Source organism: Phocoena phocoena, chromosome 2 (assembly GCF_963924675.1).
Source record: "Phocoena phocoena chromosome 2, mPhoPho1.1, whole genome shotgun sequence".
NCBI lineage: Eukaryota > Metazoa > Chordata > Mammalia > Artiodactyla > Phocoenidae > Phocoena > Phocoena phocoena.
The window spans coordinates 8,260,575-8,286,757 of NC_089220.1; positions in this window are offsets into that span (position 1 = coordinate 8,260,575).

The window sequence follows — 26,183 nt, forward strand, 5'->3', positions numbered from 1 at the left end:
TCCCCTGCTTGGTGCCGTTGGCCAGCATGTCTCCAGTTCGGTCTAATCCCATGTCCTTAGTCTCACCATTCGTCAATCATCGGAACCTTCCTATAAGTGACAGACCTGAGTCCCAAAGAGGTCAAGGCCTTTCCCGGACCCTGAGCAGAGGGCTTTGCTCAGTTACATCCTGGCTCGGAGACTCAGTTTCCTCATGTGTTCTGTGATGGCCTCGGAGCGCATGACTGCAGGGGTTCTGTGAGTTCCCGGCAGAGCTGGGATGAGACCCTGGGGTCCTGGCTACGGGGCCAGTGTGGGAGCCTGCATCTGTAGTGTTCTCCAAATCCCCTTCTCCTGGCTCGTCCCCACCCGCTGCTTGACTCCTGTCCCGAACTCTTCCTTCAAGTTTGTGGGGTTCCTATTGTGGAATGTCCCCTTCACCCTGACTGCTGCCAGGGCCCAGAAGTACACAGAACAGTTTTCCTCCAGATAAGGAGGGTGGACAGTGTCCTGTGGGGTCACTCACCCTGCCCCCAGCCACCCACTGAGAGAAGGATTAAGAGGCGGCTTGGCCCTGGGGCCCCCATGGCCCACTCCTGGGCCAGAGCTCCCACTTCCTGTGGACTGGTGGGAGCCCCAGGCAGCCTGACTCAAGGAGGCACATTCTTACCTGCCTGGGAGAGCAACTCCCGCCTCCCACCCCGGCGCAGCCTGGGGAAACTACCTGCCCTCGGCAGCTCTGATAACCGCTACGATTTATTGAGCACCTACTGCACACGCGACACTTCACTTCATCAGCCCATTTCTGTCTTTGCCCCCCATCCTGCCAGGTCAGCTTTCTGGCTCAGGAAACTGGGCTGGATGCAAAGCCCACACTCTGAACAAACAAACTGTTTTATCCCTCCGTCCTGGACAGCCAGGACCAGACAAGAGGGATGCGAAGCTTGTCTGAGTTATCACTACCACCGCCCCAACGCACATCAGCTATCGTTTACAAACCCCCTTCCGTCTGTGATCTGATTAACTCCAGCCGCCCCGGGAAGCAGGCGAGCAGGGTACTTTGCAGACGAGAAACTGAGGCTCAGAGAGGTTAAGTAACTTGTCCAGGGTCACATAGGGCCAATGAGCGATAGGGCTATGTGTGAAAAGCCAGATTCTTGAGTCTAAACCCCACACCTTCCCTGCTTTAGTGCAGGAATCCACCCAAAAGTCAGGTCACTAAATGGCTCACATAAATACACACCTGCCTGTCTGTCTCCTCCGTTCAGGGAGAAGACAAACCTAGAACAAACAAGAACATTTCTCTTGCTGGGAGTCCTTCTTGTTACCTGTAGGGAAGGAAGGGAACTTTCCCAAACTCCCTAGGACCTGAGGAAAACTTCTCACCCAGCCTGGGAATCAGCCTCCATGTCACCCATCTGCCCGCCCTCCCTCTGTGTTTGGTCTGCCTGTCCTTCCCCGAGAAGGTGAGGCGGCTGGACCAGCCCCTGCCCGGCACCCACCTTGTCCGGAGCACAAACGCGGGCACTTCGTAGCTCCCTGGTCCAGCGGGGCTGCCCGAGGGCCCCAGTCCTCCGAGGAGCCTCTGGAGCTGAGCTGGAGTGGCAGCGGGAACAGATCATCTTTCAAGGGCTGGGCTGTGATGTCATCACCATGCTGGGCACTTCCTCCCTCCACCTCCAGCCTAGGCCAGAGCTCCGGCTCCTGCCCAGCGCCGGCCCCAGCCAGGCTGGCTGCAGTTTCCAGATCCCAGACCTACAGAGGCCATGTGGGTGGCTGCATCTGCCCAGGGCTCCTGCTGCCCTCTGTGCCTGGGGGTCTGGAACAGCCGCATGGATGATTTCCAGGTTAGTCCATGGAATGTTCTCTTGTGTAGACAGGCTGCCCTTTAGAAGCTCGGATTGGCAAACGCATTCTGGGCTCCAAGTCAGCCTGGATTTCAGTCCCCGTGCTGCCGCTTTCCTGGCAAAAAACCTTGGGCAGGTGACTTAACCTCTCTGAACTCTGAAATGTAGCTGATGGTGACAAATCTCAGAGAGGGGAGTGGTGAGGATTAGTAACAGTCCTGATGTGTATATAACTTTTACTGTGGTAGGTGCTTTTTTAAAGCCCATAAATGCATTAACTCAGCTAATCCTCCAAGGAACCCAGGCAGTCTGGCTCCAAACTCTGTTCTTAACCACTTTCCCATCCCTTTTCTCAACTAAATGAAAATTTGGTGTGAATATTGGATGCATAGCAGGTGACCCCTAAAACACTAGCTTTCTTCTTTCTGGTATTGAGGTACGTAGCTGACACACTCCACAAGTGAATCCATTTGTCTAATAGCACATTTACTGCTTATCATTATTTCTTTTCCCTGTGTGGTTGTTTTGTGTCCGAGTTCAGGTGTAAAACAGTGGGCATTTACACAGAAGGTAGAAACAAGGGTGGCCAGGGAGGCAGGGGAGTTCTGATTTTTTTTTATGCCATGTATACTTCCAAAGGGATGATGGCAGCAGAAACTTGGAAACGTTTTCAGAGATAGAACACCTTTCCCTGTCCTGTTTTCTGGTGACACTTTAGGATCTGTGCCTCTGAGACTCAGTCATTTCTTTGGGGATGTTTGCCTGTGGTTTCCTCACACTTCAACACTGGTTGGCTTTCTTAGCTTCGCTCTGGAGACTAACTGACAATCCACAGCACTTAACACTCCCAGAAGCTTAGAAGCTGCAAAGTATGGGGGCCTTCGAACATTTTTGGAAAAAGTCTTAAAGCATTTCCTTCAAAAGAGAGCTGATGACGTGGGTCCGGTGGGACTGGGGGAATAAACGGGAGGGTCACAACTTCACCTGCCGTCTCCCCTTCCCCTGTAACTTCTCTGAACCAAGTCTTCAAACCAGCGACTGAGTGCAACTCCATTATCAGAGATACGGGGAAACTGAGTCCCAGAAGGGTTAACGGGGAGGCCTGGGATCTAGGCCTGACTTGCCTGTGAACTGGTTGCATAAACTTGAACGTGGTCCTTTCCCTGACCTGGTGTCTCAGTGACTCCTCTGCACAGTGGGACTCCTTGATCTGAGGTTTCTGACTTCCTAGATGGGAACAGTGCTCTGTGGACAGGTTGCCTGGTGTCCACCAGCCCTATAACATGGACTGTGCTATATGCTTTTTCCAGGATAGAGGATCTATAGTCTTCGTCAAATTACTGAAAGGATCTTCTATGATCCAAAGCATCTTGAGTCCCTCAGACATCAGAGAGAGAGAGAGACCTTGTGAGGTCCCTTCCAGCTCACATATTCTAGGATTCTACATCTATGAGATGAAAAATCTTCCAAGATCTGAATCCAGTGGCGATGCTTCTGTAAATACTATTGACAGAGAGAGCTCCAAAGGGCATCGTCCACCTACACACTTCTCCATCCACCACTGTAATATAGTTTTTTTGCGGGGTGAGGGGGGGATGCTATCTTGACCCAGTTTTGAAATCCTGGCTGGCGGTGGGTCAATTCTTCTTGAACGGCTAAGTTCACACTCCCATCACTTCCCTTCTCCGGCTTTCACACTCTGGGCCACTATACACCTGCCCTAATCCCACGGGGGCCAGGTACCAAACAACTATGGACAGCCCCTATACCCTGGAACTTACAAAATTATTCAAATTAGCCAATCCACAGGGAGCCTGAGAAAGCTGCCTAACCCATCTTGCCTGCTGTACATAAGCTCTCCCTGTAGCACCAGCTTGCTGTTACTCTGTCCCCAGGTGCAACCCCTGTGCGGCCCTGCCTGGAAGACTTCTCTCCTTTGGGGAAGTAATTAACAAAAAGTTCTGCCTTTCATCTATCTGAGTGCCATTGTGTCATGTCTCTCCAACAAAAGAATCTTTAAATCTTTTAAAATAATCACCCACTCTTCCATGCACCTACACTTGTATCTACCCATTCACCCATCCACCCACCCGCTCTCCCATCCTTCCATCCATCCATCCATCCATCCATCCACTGATTTATCAGACATCCGCATAGGTAGTCTGTGCGTTGTCAGGCAGAAGTGAATGAATCAATGCACCCATGTCTGGAAGGAGCCCACCACTGAGGCCAGGGAACCATTTTGAAAGGAATTTCTCACACACCCAGTCACAACCCACACTCATTTATATCTGGATCGACACATATTTGTATTTCATTTTTGCTATGAGAAAATTTAGCTAAACCCTTCCTGCGAAATCTGACACCCCTGACTTATTCTACCCCTTTCCACTTATCCACTTGGCTGGGGTCACAAGGGGGCTCAACCCTGCCAGGACTCTGGCTCCAGCCAGCCCGGGGGTCTTCAGGGACAACTAGAGGAGGCACCAAGTTCCTCCTGCATATAACCCTGATGGCCTCCACACTAAGCCAGGGACCCTCTGTGGCTTGGTGAGAACCGCTCCCTGGCCTCTCCAGCTCAAGTCCAAACCTAAGCCTTAGCATCACGCAGTCATCTAAGTCTCCCAAATGTGGCAGATGGCAGCTGACTCCACACCTTTGCACATGCAGTGATCTCTGTTTGGAGCGCCCTTCCTTTGGAAACTCCCGCCCTTCTTTTAGGGGCCGCTCACGGGCCTTTTCCTGATGTGCCTGGTGGAGGCTGTACCCCGCCTGCACTCCAGCCCGGCCGCCTCCCTACACAGTGCTAAGTTTTCCTCCATGTCCCCTGGACATGAATCTCATGAGGCAGGGACTCCTGTCTTATTTATTTATTTATTATCCTGTCTGTTATCATCCAGCACATAGCAGGGCCCCTGTGAACTCCTGCCGATGGAATGAAGACACAGGTCAGTCTACGGGCAAAAGCCCCCAGATCCAACCTCACTGGGGTGGAGAAAAGAGCCCATAAAACAGAACAGCAGGAAAGCAAGCTACATGTGCACATGTATGCACACGTGTTTGTTTATGTATGTCTGCCCCTCCATCCCAGTGTTCCAGAACATTCTCTCCAAATGTCTGTGTGTGAGGCTGAGGTCCTCAGTCCCCTCCCCAGGAAGGCCCTTTTCCATCCACCTCCAGAAGTGGGCTGTGCTTTTGTCCAGAACTCTATGGTCTTGACCAGAAAGCAACCCCTGTTCTCTGTCACTCGGCAGCCGCCCGGCATACCACAGGCAGACCAATCCTGAAAAATTGGGTGAGCACGGATTTTGATTCAGAGCGAAACATGCACAAAGCCTATAGTGTGGACTGGTTGACACTGATGCTCACGTCCACGGACCCTGTAGAGCAAGTCCCAGCCGACGTGCAGGCCACTCCGTTCTGCCTCTGTTCTCGCCCCCGACCCTCAGAGGCCCCCATAGCCCTGCAGGAAGCTTCGTCCTGGGCACAGCTGACCCTCAGTCCCCAGCTCCGACCCCCGGGCTGTCCATTCCCCAGTGATAAGTTACTAGCTGACTACAGTCCTTCTGAGTAAAAGAGAATTAAAATTTTAATTTATTAGCATGCATTTTACCATTCACCTTTATATCACTCAGCTTGAAGTGCAAACATCTGTGCGTTTAACTCATGTGTGATATCACTGAGATAGCACCATTTCTATTTTGCAGTTTATACGTGCATATGTATTTTGTTCTTTCCTGAACAGTGGAAACATGGAGAGAGCAAACTCATCTGCTTTTATTTAACTCCTTGATATGGGTTGTTTTCCCCACAATTTCTGTCCGACTGGACTTTCCCACACCCTGTCCTCAGATTTAGGGCATGAGTGAAATCCTTGCTATTTCTGGTGCAAAGACCTTCAGAGCTGCAATCAGAGAGGAACTTGAGGAAGGAGGTGGGGGCGAAGGGCACAGGGACGCTAATCTTTCCTCCATCTGTCTGTCTGTCTCCCTGCTGCCCTGGGAGGTGGATGGGGGCCTCGTCCTGCTGGGCCGGCAGGTTGGTGGGAAGGAGGCCTCGGTTGCCGGTCGGTCTGGCCACACTGCTTCCTACCTCTGTCCTCGGCCCTGGGGCTGCCGCTGCTCTTATGCCCAGAGGTGATTCCTCACTTCCTGCCCATGCGGCAGGCTGGGGGGCTGCCGAGTTTGGGAAATCCTAAGGGTAAGGAGCGCAGGCTGATTCCTGGCATCCCTTGCCCCTCTTCTCCAGGGACTGACCGCTGAGCCAGGGTCCCCAGGGAGCCGGCTCTACCTGCAGGGTCCTTGTGCCTCCCGTGGAACCTGGGACCCCAGGTCCAGTGCCCACTAGGCTCGGTGCTGAGGCCCCTCCTTTCCCCTTCCCACCCCCTCATCAGGAGACTGAAGCTCCGAGAGGGGATTTACTCTAGCGAGTGGCATCCTCGGATCTCCCTATTCTGGGTATTTCATACAAACGGAATCCTATGACACGTGGCCTTTGGGGCCTGGCTTCTTACACGCAGTGTCATGTTTCTGAGGCTCAGCCACATGGCGGCACATAACGGTCCTTCATTCCTGTTTGTGGCTCAGCAATGCTCCGTCCTATGGCTGGACCACATCTGCTTGTCCCTTCCCCCATGGATGGACTTTGGGGCTGTTTCTACCTTTCAACCACTGTGAATAACGTTGCCAGGAGCACTCACGTACAAGTGTTTGTCTGGGTTCCTGCTTTCAGTCTTTTGGGTATGTACCCAGCTGGGCCACGTGGTAACTCTGTGCTTCACCTTTGGAGGAAGAGCCAGACTGTTTTCACAGCGGCCGCATCAAGGGGTACCCCGACCCCTTGCTGTTCCCCACTCATAGGGTCAAACACCTAGAGCACTGATGCTGCTGGAGGGTTGCGGAGAAGGACGCTGCCCTGGGGGGCATTCTGGAGCCGAGCAGAACCCTACGGGGCCTTTCCCAGACAGACCCTCCCTGATATCCTCTGCTGTAGCTCCTCTCTGAAGTACCTGGGTAATAGTATCTGATGCACATTTCCTGAGTTTTTCAGATGCTAAAACCACCACCAAATGGAAGAAATTAACTTGGATAATCACGAGCATGTAGCCCCCAGACCTTCTGGCGCCTAAGGATTGATAAAGTTAATCCCTGTGACACTGCTCTATTATCTCACCATCAACCAATCAGAGAACTTGCATAAGCTGGTCACAGACTCTGGGGTGCCCCGCCCTCGCCTGGCCTTTAAAAATGCTCTGCCCCTATGATACTGTACAGCACAGGGAACTCTGCTCAATATTATGAAATAACCTAAAAGGGAGAAGAATTTGAAAGAAGAATAGATATGTATAACTGAATCACTTTGCTGTACACCTGACACTAACACAACATTGTTAATCCATTGTACTCCAATATAAAATAAAATTTTTAAAAAATTAAATTAAAAATAGGGCTTCCCTGGTGGCGCAGTGGTTGAGAGTCCGCCTGCCGATGCAGGGGACACGGGTTCATGCCCCGGTCCGGGAGGATCCCACATGCCGTGGAGCGGCTGGGCCCGTGAGCCATGGCCGCTGGGCCTGCGCGTCCAGAGCCTGTGCTCTGCAAAGGGAGAGGCCACAGCAGTGAGAGGCCCGCGTACCGCAAAAAAAAAAAAAAAAATTAAATAAAAAATAAAGAGCTATAAATTGCTGCTCTCAAAAAAAAAAATGCTTTGCTGAAACTTTTCAGGGAGTTTGGGGTTTGGGGGGGCATGGGCCACCCGTTCTCCTTGTTTGACCCTGCAATAAACCTTCCTCTGCTCCAGACTCTGACGTTTCAGTTTGTTTGGCCTCCCTGTACATCGGGCACATGAACTTGCGTTCAGTAACAATTCGAGTTTCTATTGACTCAGTGGGCTAACGGTTGATCACCATCAACATCAGCTTCCATTTCACTTCATCCATTTGTTTCATGTATTTTCAGTTCAGAGAGGTGCATTCCCACGTGCTATGCATCAGAGTCTTACAACTAAGAAGAAATGTTGAGTAACCTGCCCAAGGTCCCCCAGCTAGAGGGTGGCTGAGCTGGAGCAGGAATCCAGGCTTCCTCTGCACTGTAGCCTGCAGACGGGAGCCTCTGTTTCCCAGTGGACGTGGCCCCCGAGAGCCAGCCGTTCCCTGGAGCTCTCGGCTCCCCTTCCCTCTCTGCCCAGGCTGGCACTGCATTCAGATTCTGAATTTGCCGCAACTCTCCCTGGGAGAGAGAGAAACTTGGTACACAGCATTCTGGGCCACATCCCTCTGCCCGGGGGCCTCCAGCCGGGTGCCCTTCACTCTTGAGTAATTCCCCTTTGGCTCACCTTCACGTCTGTTTTCCCCCAGGCAGCAGCTCCCAGCCTCCACCCCCTGCCCCGGCTGGTGAGTCCCAGCCACCCTCTGGAAAATACAATCAGCCAGGCTCCCACGTGCCCAGCACCTTGCTCTAGACAGGCCCCTCCAGGCAGGTTACAGGTGACATCTCCAACCCACACAGTCAGCTTCTAGGTGGGAACCCTGTCCCCAGTGAGGAGACAGGCTCCCAGAGGTCAACAACCTGAGCCCCCGCCAGCCCAGACCCAGCCACTCTCACTCAGGCCACTGCCGTAAGCCCTGGCCGCTTTCCCACTTCCTCTCCTGCCCCTCCCACCCTTCCCTTTCACAGTTGCCAGAGGGATCTTCTTATTTTTAATAGAAAACTTTAAAAACATTGCAGAGTCAAGTTCCCTCTTTGTGGTGTCCGGTTGGTTCCGTGAGATTTGACAAACGCAGAATCGTGTACCCACACCCTCGTGCCTCGCAGAACAATTCAATCACCCTGCACATTGCCTGCAGGCTCCTTTGCCATCAACCCTCCTCAGTGCCCTGCTCTCTGGCAAGTGCTGATCTGTTTTCTATCCAGAGGGATTTTAAAGAAGGTAAAATCAGTCTCCGGTGCATCTAAAGTAAAACGCAGGTCCAGGCCTCTTGCTCACTCAGTGCATACCCTGCCACAGGACATTAGCATCGCCCACTCCTCCCCCAGGAATGTTCCTCCCTCTTCTCCCAGGGCCAACTGCTCTCCTCCCCAAGTCACAGCCTTAGTGGTTCCTTCTCGAGGGGGAGAGGGTCTTCTCTGCCAGCCTGGCTAAGAAGGTGCCCTCCTTCCCACCTGGGGCCCTTCTACGGAACACCCACAAGGTGCAAATTTGTATGTGTGTGCTCGTGTGTCTGCTTTGTCTGCCGTGAACTCATAGCTCCATAAGGGCAGAGCCGTGTCTACACTACCTGCCAATCCACAGGCAGGCAGGTCCTAGGTGTTCAGAAAACACTCATTGAACAGATGAAGGGGGGCTGCTGATGGCAGCGAACCCAGTTTGTGTCTGACTCTCAATCTGTACCTTTTCCACTGTGCCTTGTGCGTCCCCAGAATTCTCACTCACCTGTCCATCTATCCATCCATCTGTCTGTCCATCAAACACTCACTGAGGCCAGCTCTGTCCCTTGTGCCAGCCCAGGGCTCCCAGAGCTGGTAAGGCTGGCCCCTGCTTTCCCACGGTCAAGATTAACAGCCACCCATCCCCACCGTGCACTTCAGAGGTGGGAGAGGACTCCCCCTCCCACTTCCTCATGTTGCCTCTTCCTCCCAGCCCTGTGGGGTGAGTGACACTAGAATAATCAACAGAAGGGGAAGTGACCTGCCCAAGGAGAGCACGACCTGAAGATACCGCAGGGCACCACAGCGCCCTCAGAGAAAGGCAGGAGATGGGCAAGAGGTGTGTCCTCAGGTGGGCAGAGAGGGAGTCTGGTTCCCGGAGGGTCCCCAGGAGAAGGCAGGGCGGGATGGGCCCCTCAGAGCTGGGGGCTCCCTCAGTGCCCCGCGGGGAAACGGGTCCAGAGAGGATGTTTTAGTCGGCCAGCCCATCCTCGAGGGTCCCTGTGTTTCTAGGGTGGGTCACAAAAGCAGATGCGTAGGAGACGTAGGGGAGGGGTGGTCTGGGGCCCGGGGAGGAACCAGCCCTGACGATGTCAGGGGAACATGAGCAAGTCCATCCTGTTGTTTCTGCCCCATAAATAGGCACCATCTTCCAAACACCTCTCTGCCTCAAACACTGAGGGCGTGGAGGTGATGCCAGAAATAGGCCAGGGCTCCCCAAGCTGCAGAGACGGTGTGGGCGGTGACTGACTGCCCTTCTGGGAACCGAGCTCTGTTCTCTTCCCAGACCTGAGTGATTCAGAGTGAGGAGGTGACCTTTTCCTTTCCTGAGGGCTACGTTTTTAATTTCAGGGTTTATTTGAGTTGTTTGTTTGTTTGTTTGTTTTAGCAACCTAATGGAAGCCGAAGTGAATTATGTTAAATTATTGAGATGGACACAGCGCCTGGCCCAAGGGAAATGTGTGATAAACAGTTGCTGACTGATTAAGCAGATGCCTTCTCCCCCCTCCCCTGTGCGCACAGAGCACTTGAAGACCTACAATAGAAGGCTGGTCTTTGGCGCGGGTCTGTGCACCCAAGGCCATGAGTAGGTGGCCCAAGCCTGGCGGTGGGTGTGGGAGTGGGGACACTAGAGGCTGGGCTTGGAGGCTGTCCAACCAGGAATGGTGTCCCAAAGCCACCTTGGAGCAGCTTCGCCTGTGTAGACACAGCTGCTGCCACTGCTGATGTGCCCAGGCCCTGGCATTGGACACTGGTGCATCAGGGAGCTGTGGGGCAGCTGCCGCCACCCTCCTGGGATGGGTTTCCAGGTCCTCACTAGCTTCTGATTCAAAGGCCATTTGGGAACGTCTGATTGGGACTCGTGGCCACATGCCTGCACCCCAGTTGCAAGAGAGGCTGGGAAAGCATTTGCCATCCTCCAAATCTCATTGGGTGGGGAATCCCCCAAACTCAGCAAAGGTATTCCGAGATGGAGGGAGACCAACAGGAATAAACATGCTCACAGCGGTGCCCTGTGGACCTTCCATGCTTAGGCCAACCCGTGTCTCATATCGCCATGCCTCTGGGCCTTTGCTTGTGCTGCTCTGTGCACTCAGCCTGACATTCTACTGCATATCCCCCCATCTGTGTGCGTGACTATATATATTCCTCTTGCTCTGCTTCCCCCATCCCTCCCAATATGGTAATATAAAATATTTGGTTACATCGAGCATCAGTTTTCACGTTACTTTGTCTGTCTCTGATATGAAATGTTGTTTCTGGGTAGATGTATAAGATCTCTGCTTATTCTTTTTTTTTTTGCGTTATGAGGGTCTCTCACTGTTGTGGCCTCTCCCGTTGCGGAGCACAGGCTCTGGACGCGCAGGCTCAGCAGCCGTGGCTCACGGGCCCGGCCGCTCCGCGGCATGTGGGCTCTTCCCGGACCGGGGCACGAACCCGTGTTCCCTGCATCGGCAGGTGGACTCTCAACCACTGCGCCACCAGGGAAGCCCCTCGCTGCTTATTCTTGTTCCTCTTTTTTTTTTTTATAGCATCCTGTTCTTGTTTAATGGATGCACTATTTCATCCTTATGAACATATAAATTATACTTAAAATTTTTTCTTCTATTTTCTGCACTGCTTATCCTTGGTCTCTTTTCTTCTTTGCTTTTAGCTTAGAGGGTTTCCTCAAAGGGCCAGCTCCCTTAGCTGTCTGTTTCTTTTGAAGAGTGAGCTGTCCAAGGTTCTGCATACCTGGGCTGGCCTTGGTGCCAAGGGCACTTCATGGAGAAACAACCGAGCAGCAAGCAGGGAACGCTGTCGGGGAACCTCCAAATGTCAGTGCTGCAGTGTTTTGGGAACGTCTGATTCCACTCAGCTTCCCAGAGAAGAACCTACCGATCCCCTGGCTTCCCAGGGACAGGTCTGTGGGTGCCAGAGCTCAAGGTGCTGATGGTCACAGCTCCCTAGGCTGTACAGCTTCATGCCTCACCTTTACGCCTTTCCATCTGATTTTTCCAGAGGATAAACCTCATGTCCTGGGGCTGGAGGTGGCATGGGAAGGAAGAAGCTGATGCAGGTGTCGGAGAGGGGACCGGGAACCCAAACATTTTGTAGAGAAACTTTCATCCAATCTCCACTCCCCTTTTAGTCCGTAATCCAACATCCTCCTTTCGTGGTACCTGGTGCCTCAGACGCCGATCCCCTGTGGGTTCTGTGGTCAAGTGGTGTGTTTATATGGACTCTCCTTCTTCGTGCCCTTAGGTGGAAACCATCCCCATTCTGCCAGATCCCTCTTCTGCTTTCAGTCCACTAACAATGTCGTGGCTCTCTCAGCTGCCAGTACAGCTTCTCCTGTGTTTACGTTCTTATAGAGTATTACCATTTTTTGGTGATACCTCTCTTAATATTTTAAAGGGGTTTTGGGGAGACAGAGGAGACCCATTAATGGTGAATGTGCCACTTTTAACCAAAATTGGCATTTTACTTTCTATGACCTCCCTTCTTCCCACAGGACACGCATGACTTTCCCCACACTGCGACATTGCCCGTTGTCCCTCCCTGTACCCCTGTCCCTCACTGCCCCCCATCCCCTCTCTACTAAGCTCATACAGCCCTGATGCCACTGTCGACTGAGAATTCCCAACCCCAGCCGGACCCTGGACAGCGCCTAGGGTCGCCCATCGTTTCTCATCTACTGGTCCTTCTCTTTTCCTTCAAATTCCAAAATTTCCTCTTCCTCCAAGCAAATGACCCTCCTGCTACTTCACAGGGAAAACCAGAATCACTGGATGAGGGTTCCTCCTGTTCTCGTTATCACCATCCTCTCCAGCCTGGGTACCGTCTTCAGGGACACATTTGCCCCTCCCCCACCCAGTCTCCACCCAGTAGCCCAAGGGCCCCTCCAAGAACATACATCAGTGTCTGTCACTTAAAACCCTCACCGTTTCTCACTGTTCCGAGACTTGTCAACCTCCCCCTACGCCCCTCTACTCTCCACTCAAGCTTCCTTTCAGTCCCAGAAAGAGCATGTACTCAATATTTTTGCGTTTGCTTTTCTCCAAGGGTGATATTAAAATATTGAACGATGGCAATATGCAATAACAGGGTCCCAGAGGCCTCCTGCTCTACGAGGAGTTACCCCTTTAATGTCTGGATCGCGAGAAGGCATTAGTTCCTGGGGCCGCTGTACCGAAGTGAGTGACTTAAACAGCAGGTATTTGTTGTCTTGCATTCCTGGGGGCTGGAAGTCTGAGGTCAAGGTGTCGGCAGGACTGTGCTCCCTCTAAGGGTGTCGGCAGGCCTCACTCCCAGCTTCTTGGCTATGACAGCTTAACCCCAGTCTTCACATGGCGCTCTCCTGACGTGCATGTGTGTGTCCAAATTTCTCCTTTTTATAAGGACACAGTCATATTGGCTTAGGGACCCACCCTAACGACCTCATTTTAACTTGATCATCTGTAAAGAACCTATTTCCAAATAAAGTCACATTCGTAGGGACTGGGGTTAGGGCTTCAAAGATTTTTCGAGGGGACACAATTCAATCCTTATGGGTTGACCAGAGTATTAGGGGTGGGCATGTGGGAAAATATCTATTTATGAATGCATATGGAAGAAGGTCACTATTTAATAAGCAGGACATCCTGGCTGAATATGTACTCAGCCAGCCCTGGAACTCTCCCCATCACTTCCCATTCCCTTCCTCTTGCAGCGTCCTCAGCTTTACCATCCATGCCCCTGAGACCCTGTCCCGGAAGCCCCGGCTGCAGGGGCTTGTAGCCGTGCCATGAGCACCACAGCACCCATGCCTCCCTGCCTTGACCTGTCGGTTGAGAGGGATTATTTCCCTTCCCTGGGCACCTGGAACCCAGCAGGTGCTCCAGGGTTATTTGCATACATGTCCTTTTTCCCATGGAGTCCTAGGGGCAGTGGCCTCATCTCTTACACGTCAGCCTCACCAGTGTGGTGGACACTGGAGAAATGGTGGATGAATAAACAAATGCTTTCATGAGTGGATTTTTAACCCGTCCACCAATATCAGGCTGTATCAACAACCTTGCTTTGTTTTACACTCTGATAGGTGACATGGAACTCACAGGCCAGCAGGTAAGAGACTTAAACAAACATTTGGGGAGGGGAGGTTTGCTGTGTAAGATAAAATCTGACCTCCTGTGCTCCATCTTGAGAAGGAGATAAGAGCTGAGGGTGGGGAAGGGCAGATCACAAAGGAGGGTCCCTAGGCAATCAGGGCTCTCTGAGAAAGGGGAGGAACGCTAAATCTATCGGGGTCGTCATCTCATGATGTAGGTAAGTCAAATCACTATGCTGTAGAGTGAAGTAAGTCAGACAGAGAACGAGAAATACCGTATGATGTCGCTTCTATGCGGAATCTAAAAAGAAATGATACAAATGAACTTATTTACAAAACAGAAACAGACTCACAGATTTAGAAAATGAACTTACAGTTTAAGGGGAAGGGTGGGGAGAAGGGATAGTCAGGGAGTTTGGGATCGACATGTACACGCGGCTATATGTAAGATGGCTAACCAACAAGGACCTACTGTATAGCACAGGGAACCCTGCTCAGTGTTATGTGGCAGCCTGGATGGGAGGGGAGCCTGGGGGAGAATGGATACATGTATGTGTAGGGCTGAGTCGCTTTGCTGTGCCCCTGAAACGATCACAGCATTGTCAATCAGCTATACTCCAATATAAAATAAGAAGTTTAAAAAAAATTCAAAAATATGACTACGCTGTGCACCTTAAACTTATACAGGGCTGTTTGCCACTTACATCTCAACAAAACTGGAGGAAAAAAACCCGCATATTGCTGAAGCCCAGCCCCAGAATTTCTAATTTAGTAGGTGCGAGCTGGGGTCTGGGAAGCGGTGCTTCTAACAAATTCTCAGGTAATGCTAATGCTGCTTGGCTTCCACTTGAGAATCACTGATAGAGTCAACAACTTCAAGGTAAAGATGGGAACGCTAAAGCCCAGAAACGTGTCTTGCCCAGCAAAATCGGCTAATGCCCAGGATGGACGTAAAACCAAGTTGTCGCCTTAAAGTCAGTATAACCCCTACAGCAGGCTGCCTTTGGGGCACTCCCTCAGAAGGGGATGCCTGCCTGACCTCGCAGTGATTCGAAGAACAGCCACGGAAGCAAGGAATTAATACCTTGGTGGTGTTTCACCTGGCTCTTGTTTATATTGTATTTTAATGTCTGATTCCAGAATCAGCCATGTTCTTGACATCTGCACCAATCTTGCACCACCAAGCATTCTATTTTGTGTGTGGAGATCTGATCTGTTTATAAAAGCAACATTGCAATCACAGTATCATTTTCAAAAGGCAATTCTAAAACTTACTAATCTTCTCTTCCTAATAATAGAGGGTTCCCAGGACTAAGGTCTGCTATTATAAGATCACTTTTCTCTGTCGTAGCTCCCGGTAGATAACTGATTGGGGAACTAACAAAAAACCTACTGTGATCATTGAGAGTAAGGAATTAAAATAAGTACTGGGAGACAATTAAAAAAAAAAAAAAAAAGAAAGGGACTTCCCTGGTGGCACAGTGGGTAAGAATCCGCCTGCCAATGCAGGGGACACGGGTTCGAGCCCTGGTCCAGGAAGATCCCACATGTCACAGAGCAGCTAAGCCCGTGAGCCATGGCCGCTGAGCCTGCGCTTTAGAGCCTGTGAGTCACAACTACGGAGCCCGTGTGCTACAACTACCGAAGCTTGCGGCCCTAGAGCCCATGCTCCGCAACAAGAGAAGCCACGGCACTGAGAAGCCCGCATGCTGCAACGAAGAGTAGCCCCCACTCGCCGCAACTAGAGAAAGCCCACACGCAGAAATGAAGACCCAACACAGCCTAAAATGAAAAATAAATAAATAATTTATTTTTAAAAAATTAAAAAGAAAAAAAGAAAGAAAAGAGAGGAAGGCTGGGAGCCATGACGCACTGGCAGGGCCTCCATACGAGGGCGTCCGGAACAATGACGAGCTTGGCAGAAAGGCTCCATGCGGAGCACAGGGTTCCTCTCGGCTCCTTTGGAAGCTCAGCCAGGACTTTTCATTCCGTGTGGCTCAGAGGACTTGGCGGCTCATTGCTCTGTTTGTCCTCTGCCCACCTCTGTCTACACGCCTCATGTGTTTTCACCAGGAGTGACCCCAAGTAACAGGTGAGGTCGATGCTGTCACCACATGCCAGAGCTGTGGCCTTGGGGGTGGCCCGTTCATATTGTCCCCTGTTCCATGGTCAGGTCTTCTGCTCATTCAGGCTCAAGTGTCAACTCTCCAAGAGGCTCGCCTGACTGCACGATCGAAAGTAGCCTCCAGGGGGAGGGGCAAGATGGTGTAGGGGATTAAGAGGTATAAACCGCTATGTATAAAATAAATAAGCTATAAGGATATATTGTACCGCACAGGGAATATAGCCAACATGTTATAGTAACTCTAAATGGGGTATAACCTTTAAAGATTGTGATCTATGTTGTACACCTGAAACTTACATAATATTGTAAATCAATTGTACCTCAAAAAAAGTAGCCTCTAACACGCACGCGTGCGTGAACACCCAAGCCACACAAGCCCAAGTACACACTGCACACACATCCCGCCAACACACGTACACTGACGCCACACACACACACACAAGGTGGTCCATTCTCGGCTCAGAAATTAAAATCTTAAATTGCAGATGGAGGCTCCACGTGGTTATGCAACAGCCCCTCAGGTATGTGTGGATTTCTCAACTCCACCCTCAGGCACTGAGGTGCTGAGATCAGATGTCCGTGCTGCAGAGCTTCAGAGACACTGGGCATCCACCCCATCAGCCCAGAGGGCGTGAACCCAGGGTGTGGTTCACCTGACCCCTGGCTCTCTGGGCCGGGGTCTGTCTCAACAAACCCTTCTGAACTCCGGGTGCTGGCACCCAGTCCCCTGCGGCGCCGCGAAGGCCGGTTGTGGACCCTGAGTGGTGGGCGTGCAGCCTGGGAGAGGGGCTGCCTGCTCCACACTCTGGACCTGCTGTGAATCTCAACTGAGGCCCTTGTCTTGCCCTGGCTGAGCTTCCTCATCTGTCAGATGCAGACGGAAAACAGCACCGAGCTGACGGGCTTGTGTAAGGACTTAGTGGGCTGTGCATCCATGGAAGACTGAGACACAGGCTTCTGGGCAGGGTGCTGTCTGGGAGGTGACCACGTGGGCCAGAGGAGGAGCTGGTGGATGGGATGCTAGGAAGGCGGGGAGGCGATGCAAGGATGCTTTCCTGAATTGGCCACTGCTGTGGGTGCTGGGCCCTGTCACCTCGAGGACCTTCTAAGGTGGCTTGCACTGTGTCTCAGAAATGCCTGCCCCGGGACAAGAGGGAGAGGCATTTCCCCAACTCAGGGAGGGTTTCCCAGTGAAGCACTGGTTCCGCCATGCTCTTGCCTGGTGCTTCCGGGAGTGTGGAGCGAGGTGGCCCAGGCAGCCCCTCCTATAGATCCGAGAAGCCCCAGGGCAGGAAGAGAGGGTCAAGGGTGCATCCAGAGGCTGGAGGTGGTCAGCCTAGAAGGGCCGGTTAGCAGAGCCACTGCTGGCGTAGGGCTGAGGCTGTGAGGGCGCCCAGGACACACGCCCCACCCTCCCCGTCACCGTGCCATCACCGTGGCTCCACCACTCTCTGTGCGAGAGAAGCAGAGCCTCCAGCTCCCAGCGCCTCTGTCTCACGGCTCTTGGTGCCTTGCAGCATCTGTGTGTCCCTTCTCTCTGTAGGTCTTTTGCCTTCTGCTACTGCCAATAGCCAATAGCTGGTTTTTCTGAAACTCAAGTCCAAATTCTCAAACCTGAATTCAACGGGTACAAGTGGTCCCACCCCTTCGCAGGTGCCCTACAAGCCTGGGGCCAATCCGTCCATGAACCTCTGGGTCAGATGCCCTCCTCAGGCTCACGAAACCCATTTTGCCTCCCAACGGATCTGATGTTAGGAAGCCATCCGTTCAGCCCTCTCACCTCCCCTTTCCTGATCCTAGGAGAGAAAGAGAGAGGGCCTTCGCTTGTCTGTTGTGGAACTTGAGGCGTGCCAAACCTACGGGTGCTCCGACAACTGGGCCCATATCCCCAGAGGGTGATGTGGTAGACAGAATAATGGCTCCCTCAAAGATGTCCACGTCCTATGTTATGTCATGTGGCAAGCAGGAATTAACTTGCAGATGGAATTAACGTTGCCAATCAACTGACCTTAAAATAAAGAGATTATCCTGGATTACCCGGCCCCAGTGTAATCCTACAGGTCCTTAGATGTGGAAGGAGGAGGCAGAAGAGTCCATGTCAGAAGCATGCAAAGTGAGAAGACCTCTACCACCATTGCCGGTTTTGAAGACGGAAGGGGCCACCAGCCAAGGGATGCAGGAAAATTCAAGGGAGTTAATATGGTGATCCAGGGAGATGGAGGGTAACGGGGCACCCTTCTGCCTTCTTCTTTCATGGGGCTGAAGTGAGCCAAGCCTCTCCAGCAAGGCTGGCTGCTGGGTGGTCCCAGTAGGTCAGGCACTGAAGCCAGCAGAGCAGCCTGCCCACCTGGCTCCTCCTACCCTGCCCATTAAGCTGGACAAACACAGATCCCTCGGCCCACAGGTTGGCAGCAGGAAGAGGGGCTGGCTGTTGGTGACGAGGTCTGAGGCCTCCACCATCTCCACAGCTGGGTGAGAGGGATGGCACGGTGGGGCTGGCATCTTGCTGGTGGCCGGGCCCTGGGCGGGGCTGGAGGAGCTTAGGTACATCTCATCCCTGCTCTGAGCCATTTTCCCTTCTCACCCAGGCTGTATCACCGGGCTGTGAAGATTGAATACACTGTGCTGTGGAAGCATTTCGTTGAGTTTGAATGCCCCGCAGGTGGCAAGGGCTCCCCACCGGGCCACAGTCTCTGAGCCCAGCTTCCCATCTGAAGGAGAGACCTGCAGGAGAGGTGATTGAGGCCCGGCTGACGTCTCGCCTCTGACTCACGCACGCACGAAACCCCCCACGCGGCAGGGCAGCTGGAAAAACACTGAGTTGGAGGGTAGCCTGCGGACGGCCAGATGGTTTTCATCTTAATGATGATGAAACTTGAGACGCCAGGATGCAGATGGGGACCCGAGGCTCTGACGTGGTGAAACGTGATCCCTCCCGCCAGCTTCTCCGTGCTTATCCTCCTGTGCTCTCTCTTTCTCTGTCTTTGAATCTGAGATGTTCCTTTCAAGTTGATTTCACATTTGTTTTGTCTGTGCTTCTCACTCTCTCCTTCTGTGTCCTTTTCTTTTGCTTCTCATTTTCCCCTCACTGTTCTTACAGGTTACCTTTTGGTATCCCCTGCAGCAGCATCAAGGCTCACCCTTCTTTTTTGTTTTTTTTTTTTAATTTTTATTGGAGTAGAGTTGATTTACAATGTTGTGTTAGTTTCAGGTGTACAGCAAAGTGAATCAGTTATACATATACCTATATCCACTCTTTTTAAGATTCTTTTCCCATATAGGTCATTACAGAGTATTGAGTAGAGTTCCCTGTGCTATACAGTAGGTTCTTATTAGTTATCTATTTTATATATAGTAGTGTGTATAAATCAATCCCAATCTCCCAATTTATCCTTCCCCCCGCTTACCCCCTGGTAACCATAAGTTTGTTTTCTACAACTGTGAGTCTGTTTCTCTTTTGTAAGTAAGTTCATTTGTACCCTTTTTTAAGATTCCACATATAAGTGATATCATATGATATTTGTCCTTCTCTGTCTGACTTACTTCACTCAGTATGACAATCTCTAGGTCCATCCATGTTGCTGCAAACGACATTATTTTGTTCTTTTTTATGGCTGAGTAATATTCCATTGTACATAAGTACCACAACTTCTTTATCCATTCCTAGGGCTCACATGCAGACTCGGGGATCTGTCCTTACCCTCCTGCCCCCCAGATCTCGTCAGTCCTGTGTATCACTCCCTCAGATCCCCTAATCCTGGCTGGGAAGTAATAGACAAATGTGTTAGTCCATTTACGATTCATGGGCACTTTATAGGAGTGTCTCCTGGGGTGACGTTTTTACCTAAAGCCCGAACTTCTATAGCACATGGCAAGTGACTTGGGCTGAGACCTGTTGATGAAGAAGCTTTTCCTCGTTCCACACCACACTCATCAGGGATTTTCTCTTCTGGATCCTGAGATAAATGTCCTTTTGGATTGGTGGGAGTATTAGTGGAGTGAGTACAGAGCTGTTGCAGCAAAGAGCCCCTCATCCCCCAAGACTGACTACAGGCATAGACATCTATGTCTTGTGCTCACATAACAGTTCTGAAGTGAGCTATCTGGGGAGGCTGTACTCCATGTGGTCATTCAGGGACCCAGGTTCCTACCATTTCTTACTCCATTATTCCCTAGCTCATAAAGTCATTTGCATGGTTGGAGCTGGGTCACTGCCAGGTCTGGGTTCCCTCTTACAGGAAAGGAAATAGAATGTGGTAGAAGCACTCCCTGTGGCTTAAGTTCTAGACCCCCAAATAGCATATATCACGCCCATGACAGCCTGGGGAATACAGCCTAACCAGGCAGCTTGTGTCCAGCTACACACGTTCATTACTAAGAAGTAAGGGGAATAGGTCCAGGTGGACAGCTAGCCATCTCCGTCACATGGGATAACGGAAGAAGCTATTGCTCGGATTCTGTCCCCATCTCTGCCCTCTTTATTGAGATGGGAAGCTCAGGATTCCAGCTGTAGGCTAGTCCCATAAGTGGCCTGTTTGCATGAAGGACTCAGGAGCTTCTTGGGAAAATACACATTCCAAGGGAAAAATCTGTTCTTGCTGGGTTCAAGGCAGAAACGACCAAGATAGGGAGAGAAGCGCTTCTGAGCACAGCCTGCTGTCACTCAGATACCTTTCTGGATCAACCCTGTGGACACATGCCTAAATCAGAGAGGAGGTGCAAGCAAGGTGAGTCAAAGCCAAAAGAAACCTCCTCAAACACAGGAGAATGAGGCAACCTGTGGGGCAAACCCTCCAGGGACAGCCTGGCTTTGCCTGCCCACCACTCAGGCCCACGTCTTCTGAAAACAGCCCCTTCACTCGTAGGTCCCCTTGGTCCCCACTGTATCAGTTTCATGGAGACTTTAAATCAAGTGGGTGTGTGTTGGGCCGATCAGAGGCTCTTGTCCGGTAACTTGACCTCTGAGGGGATGGATGTGAGGCTGGACCAGGGTCAGGGCTCTGTGGCCCAAAAGGGCACGTGGGGACTTCTAGCCTGTTGGTGACGTTCTGTTCCTTAAACTGGTGGTGGGTACATGGGAGGCCAGTTTATTATTATGTCCTTGTTCTTTTTTTTTTTAATTTAAGTATAGTTGATTTACAATGTTCTATTAGTTTCAGGTGTACTGCGAAGTGATTCATACATATATATTCTTTTTCAGATTTTTTGCCGTTATAGGCTATTACAAGATTTTTTTTTATTGGAGTATAATTGCTTTACCATGTTGTGTTAGTTTCTGCCACATGGCCAAGTGAATCAAGCACATGTATACACACATCCCCTCTCTCTTGGACCTCCCTCCCTACCGCATCCCACCCAAGTGGGCCATCACAGAGCACCGAGCTGAGTTGCCTGTGCTATACAACAGGTTCCCACTAGCTATCTATTTTACACATGGTAGTGTATTTATGTCAAACTTAATCTCCCAGTTCATCCCACCCTCCCCTTCCCCACTCTGTGCCCACATGTCCGTTCTCTACGTCTGCCTTTCTATTCCTGCCCTGCAGATAGGTTCACCTGTACCATTTTTCTAGATTCCACATATATGCGTTAATATACGATATTTGTTTTTTTCTTTCTGACTTACTTCAATCTGTATGACAGACACTAGGTCCATCCACATCTCTACAAATGACCCAGTTTCGTTCCTTTTTATGGCTGAGTAATCTTCCATTGTGTATATGTACCACATCTTCATTACCCATTCATCTGTCAATGAACATTTAGGTTGCTTCCACGTCCTGGCTATTGTAAACAGTGCTGCGATGAACGTTGGGGTGCATGTGTCTTTTTTTTTTTTAACATCTTTATTGGGGTATAATTGCTTTACAATGGTGTGTTAGTTTCTGCTTTATAACAAAGTGAATCAGTTATACATATACATATGTTCCCATATCTCTTCCCTCTTGTGTCTCCCTCCCTCCCCCCTCCCTATCCCACCACTCCAGGCGGTCACAAAGCACCGAGCCGATATCCCTGTGCCATGCGGCTGCTTCCCACTAGCTATCTACCTTACGTTTGTTAGTGTATATACGTCCGTGCCTCTCTCTCGCCCTGTCACAGCTCACCCTTCCACCTCCCCGTATCCTCAAGTCCATTCTCCAGTAGGTCTGTGTCTTTATTCCTTTCCTGTCTTACCCCTAGGTTCTTCATGACATTTTTTTTCTTAAATTCCATATATATGTGTTAGCATACGCTATTTGTCTTTCTCTTTCTGACTTACTTCACTCTGTATGACAGACTCTAGGTCTATCCACCTCATTACAAATAGCTCAATTTCGTTTCCTTTTATGGCTGAGTAATCTTCCATTGTATATATGTGCCACATCTTCTTTATCTATTCATCCAATGGTGGACACTTAGGTTCCTGTTTCCATCTCTGGGCTATTGTAAACGGAGCTGCAATGAACATTTTGGTACATGACTCTTTTTGAATTTTGGTTTTCTCAGGGTATATGCCCAGTAGTGGGATTGCTGGGTCATATGGTAGTTCTATTTTTAGTTTTTTAAGGAGCCTCCTTACTGTTCTCCACAGTGGTTGTATCAATTTACTTTCCCACCAGCAGTACAGGAGGGTTCCCTTTTCTCCACACCCTCTCCAGCATTTATTGTTTTTAGATTTTCTGATGATGCCCCTTCTGACTGGTGTGAGGTAAAACCTCATTGTCGTCTTGATTTGCATTTCCCTAATGATTAGTGATGTTGAGCATCTTTCCTGTGCCTCTTGCCCATCTGTATGTCTTCTTTGCTGAAACGTCTATTTGGGTCTTCCGTCCATTTTTTGATTGGGTTGTTTGTTTTTGTGATACTGAACTTCATGAGCTGTTTGTATATTTTGGAGATTAATCCTTTGTGTGTTGCTTCATTTGCAAATATTTTCTTCCATTCTGTGGGTTTTCTTTTCATCTTGTTTATGGTTTCCTTTACTGTGCAAACGCTTTTAAGTTTAATTGGGTCCCATTCGCTTATTTTTGTCTTTATTTTCATTACTCTAGGAGGTAGGTCATAAAAGATCTTGCTGTGATTTATGTTAAAAGGTATTTTTCCTATGTTTTCCTCTAAGAGTTTTATAGTGTCTGGTCTTACATTTAGGTCTTTAATCTATTTTGAGTTTATTTTTGTGTGTGGTGTTAGGCAGCGTTCTAATTTCATTCTTTTACATGTGGTTGTCCAGTTTTCCCAGCACCATTTATTGAGAAGACCATCTTGTCTCCATTGTACATTCTTGCCTCCTTTGTCATAGATTAGGTGACCATAGGGTTTATCTCCGGGCTTTCTATCCTGTACCATTGATCTATATTTCTGTTTTTGTGCCAGTACCATACTGTCTTGATTACTGTAGCTTTGTAGTACAAGATATTGAGTATAGGTGCCTGTGCTATACAGTAGGTTCTTGTTGTTTATCTATATATAGTAATGGGTATCTGTTAATCCCAAACTCCTAATTTATCCCTCCCACCCATTACTATATTCTTGACTCCATACTGATATATTAAGAATGTAATTTTTCCCCAGTTTTATTGAGAAATAATTGACTTACATTACCATATAATTTTAAGGCATAGAGCATGCTGGTTTGATTTACATGTATTGTGAATGAAAATAATCTTTTATATGTAGGCTATAATTCAGTAACACAAATAAGGAAGTGGTGGTGGGTTGATCTGTCCTGCTTGCAGTACTCGGAAGAAACCCCGTGCCAGTTCCTGGTCCTGGATGTTTCTCCGTGTCCTTCTCAAGACCTGGCTGTCCAACTTCTGTGATTCTGGGAGATTTTTCCAATTTCTCTGCCTCACCCTCATCATCCTCCCTGTCTCCTCCCTACATGTACCAGAACCGGTTTCTGCTGCTAATAGCTGAAAACCCTTTTCCTGAAATAAAGGAAACATGATATGAACGTGTACGAGTATGTGTGAGTGTGTGTGAGTATGTGTGTGTGAGTGTGTAAGACCCACTGAGGAGAGCTGACTCAGCTTCTGCAATGACAGGTATTGGACAGAAGAAGGCAGTCCTGTTTTCTGTTTGTGGTCCTGATTTTACCTCGCGGCTGGCATGGTTGGTGTAGCACTACCTGTGGCCTAAGCGTTATTGGGGTGGAAAGTGAGGGGCAGATTTTGCTCCCAGGCACAGGAAGTCTTGGCAGCAGGAAGCAGCAGTCGGGCCGAGATGCAAAAGAGAATCGACGACCGTGGGGCACACAGAGTCAGGGCTGAGGAGCCTCCACGGTCCTCTGGTTCAGCTTCTCATTTTGCAGAGGAGGGACCTGGCCAGAGAGCTTCCGTAACTTGCCCTGACTTACACAGAGGATCTTGAATCTGAATTTGCCATGAGGCTGTCCCCCTAGAAAGAAAAGATGGAAGCTGAGATAGGAGCGCTCAGCTAGATGACATGGGTGGAAAGGGAAAGCAGGGAGAGACTGGGGCAGAGAGAATCAGCTGTACAAGTGAAAGGTATCTTCACTTGTTGCCGTATGCTTTAATTAATCGGTGTATGATCACAGATGGGGCAATAAGGGAGAAATTTTTGAGTGTGCCTTTGTTACCCAGGCAAACAATAATATGTGACCAGGGATGAGAAAGCGAGCTTATTGTTGTAGCCAACCAGAAATACAATTTGGATTATAATAGATATTCATATATTCAGCCTTTGATTCCTTATTTATTTATTTTAAAATATTTATTTGGTTGCACTGGGTCTTAGTAGCAGCAGGCGGGCTCCTTAGTTATGGCATGTGAACTTTTAGTTGTGGCATGCATGTGGGATCTAGTTTCCTAACCAGGGATCGAACCCAGACCCCCTGCATTGAAAACATGGATTCTGAACCACTGTGCCACCAGGGAAGTCCCTATTCAGCCTTTTAAATTGTATATCAACCTCTGATGTGCCCAGTCACTGGCACTGGGGACGCTGGGAGAGCAAAGCAGGCTCTGACGTTTCCTTGCTGATGGACCTAGACTTTTGGGGAAGACAGATATTAAATATACGATTTCACAAATGATTGATTAGCCATTTCGGTGCTACTTGACAGGGGATTGCTCGCGTGGAAGCGGCACTTAAGCCCCTGCCAGAAGAAGGAAGTTTAGCTGGGAAGCCGGGCGGGATAGGTTTCCCAGGTGGTGGGAGCAACATGTGCAAAGGTCCTGGGGCTTGGAGAGTGTGGCTTGTTGGTAGAGCTGAAGAAGGCATTTTGTGAGGAATTGAGAGAAGACGAGCTTGGCCAGAGCTTGGTGAGTGTGGCAGGGGCTGTGAGAGAGCTGAGTCTGGGGGTAGAAAAATGGAGAGGGGGAGAAAGACCTCGAAAGCCATGGAAAGGAGTTTGGACTTTGTCCTGGGGTCAAGGGAAGCCACTCGGGGGTTCAGCGTGTATGAGTGTGTGTGTGTGAGTGTGTGTGTGTGTGTGCGTGTGTGTGCGTGTGTTACGGTTTGATGCCGAAAGCTCAGCCAGCCGCTGGGCCCCGGTGCCGAATGGAATCTTGGAGACAGTTTTGGGTGAAGTAGAAAAGAATAGCTTTATTGCTTTGCCAGGCAAAGGCGGGCACAGCAGGCTCGTGTCCCTCAAAAACTATGTGTCCCGACCCGGGAGGAATTGGTGAGGAGTTTTATAGCAACAGTTCAAGGGTGGGGTTGCTGAGCAGATTAGGGTGTGGGCAGGGCCTGCGCTCCTTTAATCTCATCTCAGGTGGTCTCCTAATCTTGATGAGTGTCTTTGGTCCCTTTAATCTGGCCTCAGGTGGCTTCCTGGCTGCTCCTCCCTGGTCTCTGCATCCCCTCCCTTCCCCCAGTAGCAACTGTTTGAATTTGCCCTTTGGAACTCAGGGGAGGTCATGGAACCTGGAGTCTGTTCCCTACAAACAAGAAATGGGGGACAGGAAGGCTTCCTTGCCCAGGAGCCCCAGAGGGTCCTGCTCGGTTTCAGGTTCTCCAGAGAAATGGAAACAATGGGCTGCATATACACAGAGAAAAAGATTTATTTTAAGGAATTGATTCATGTGATTACAGAGGCCGGCAAGTCCAAAATCAACAGGGTAGGCCAGCAGGTTGGAGACCCAGGACAGGGCTGTAGGTTTTGGATTGCCAGCCTCCATAATTGGGTAAGCCAATTCCTTAAAATAGATCTCTCTACATATATATATTCTATTGGTTTTGCTTCTCTGGAGAACCCTGACTAATCCAGATTTCTCCTCTTCCCCTCGGGACTG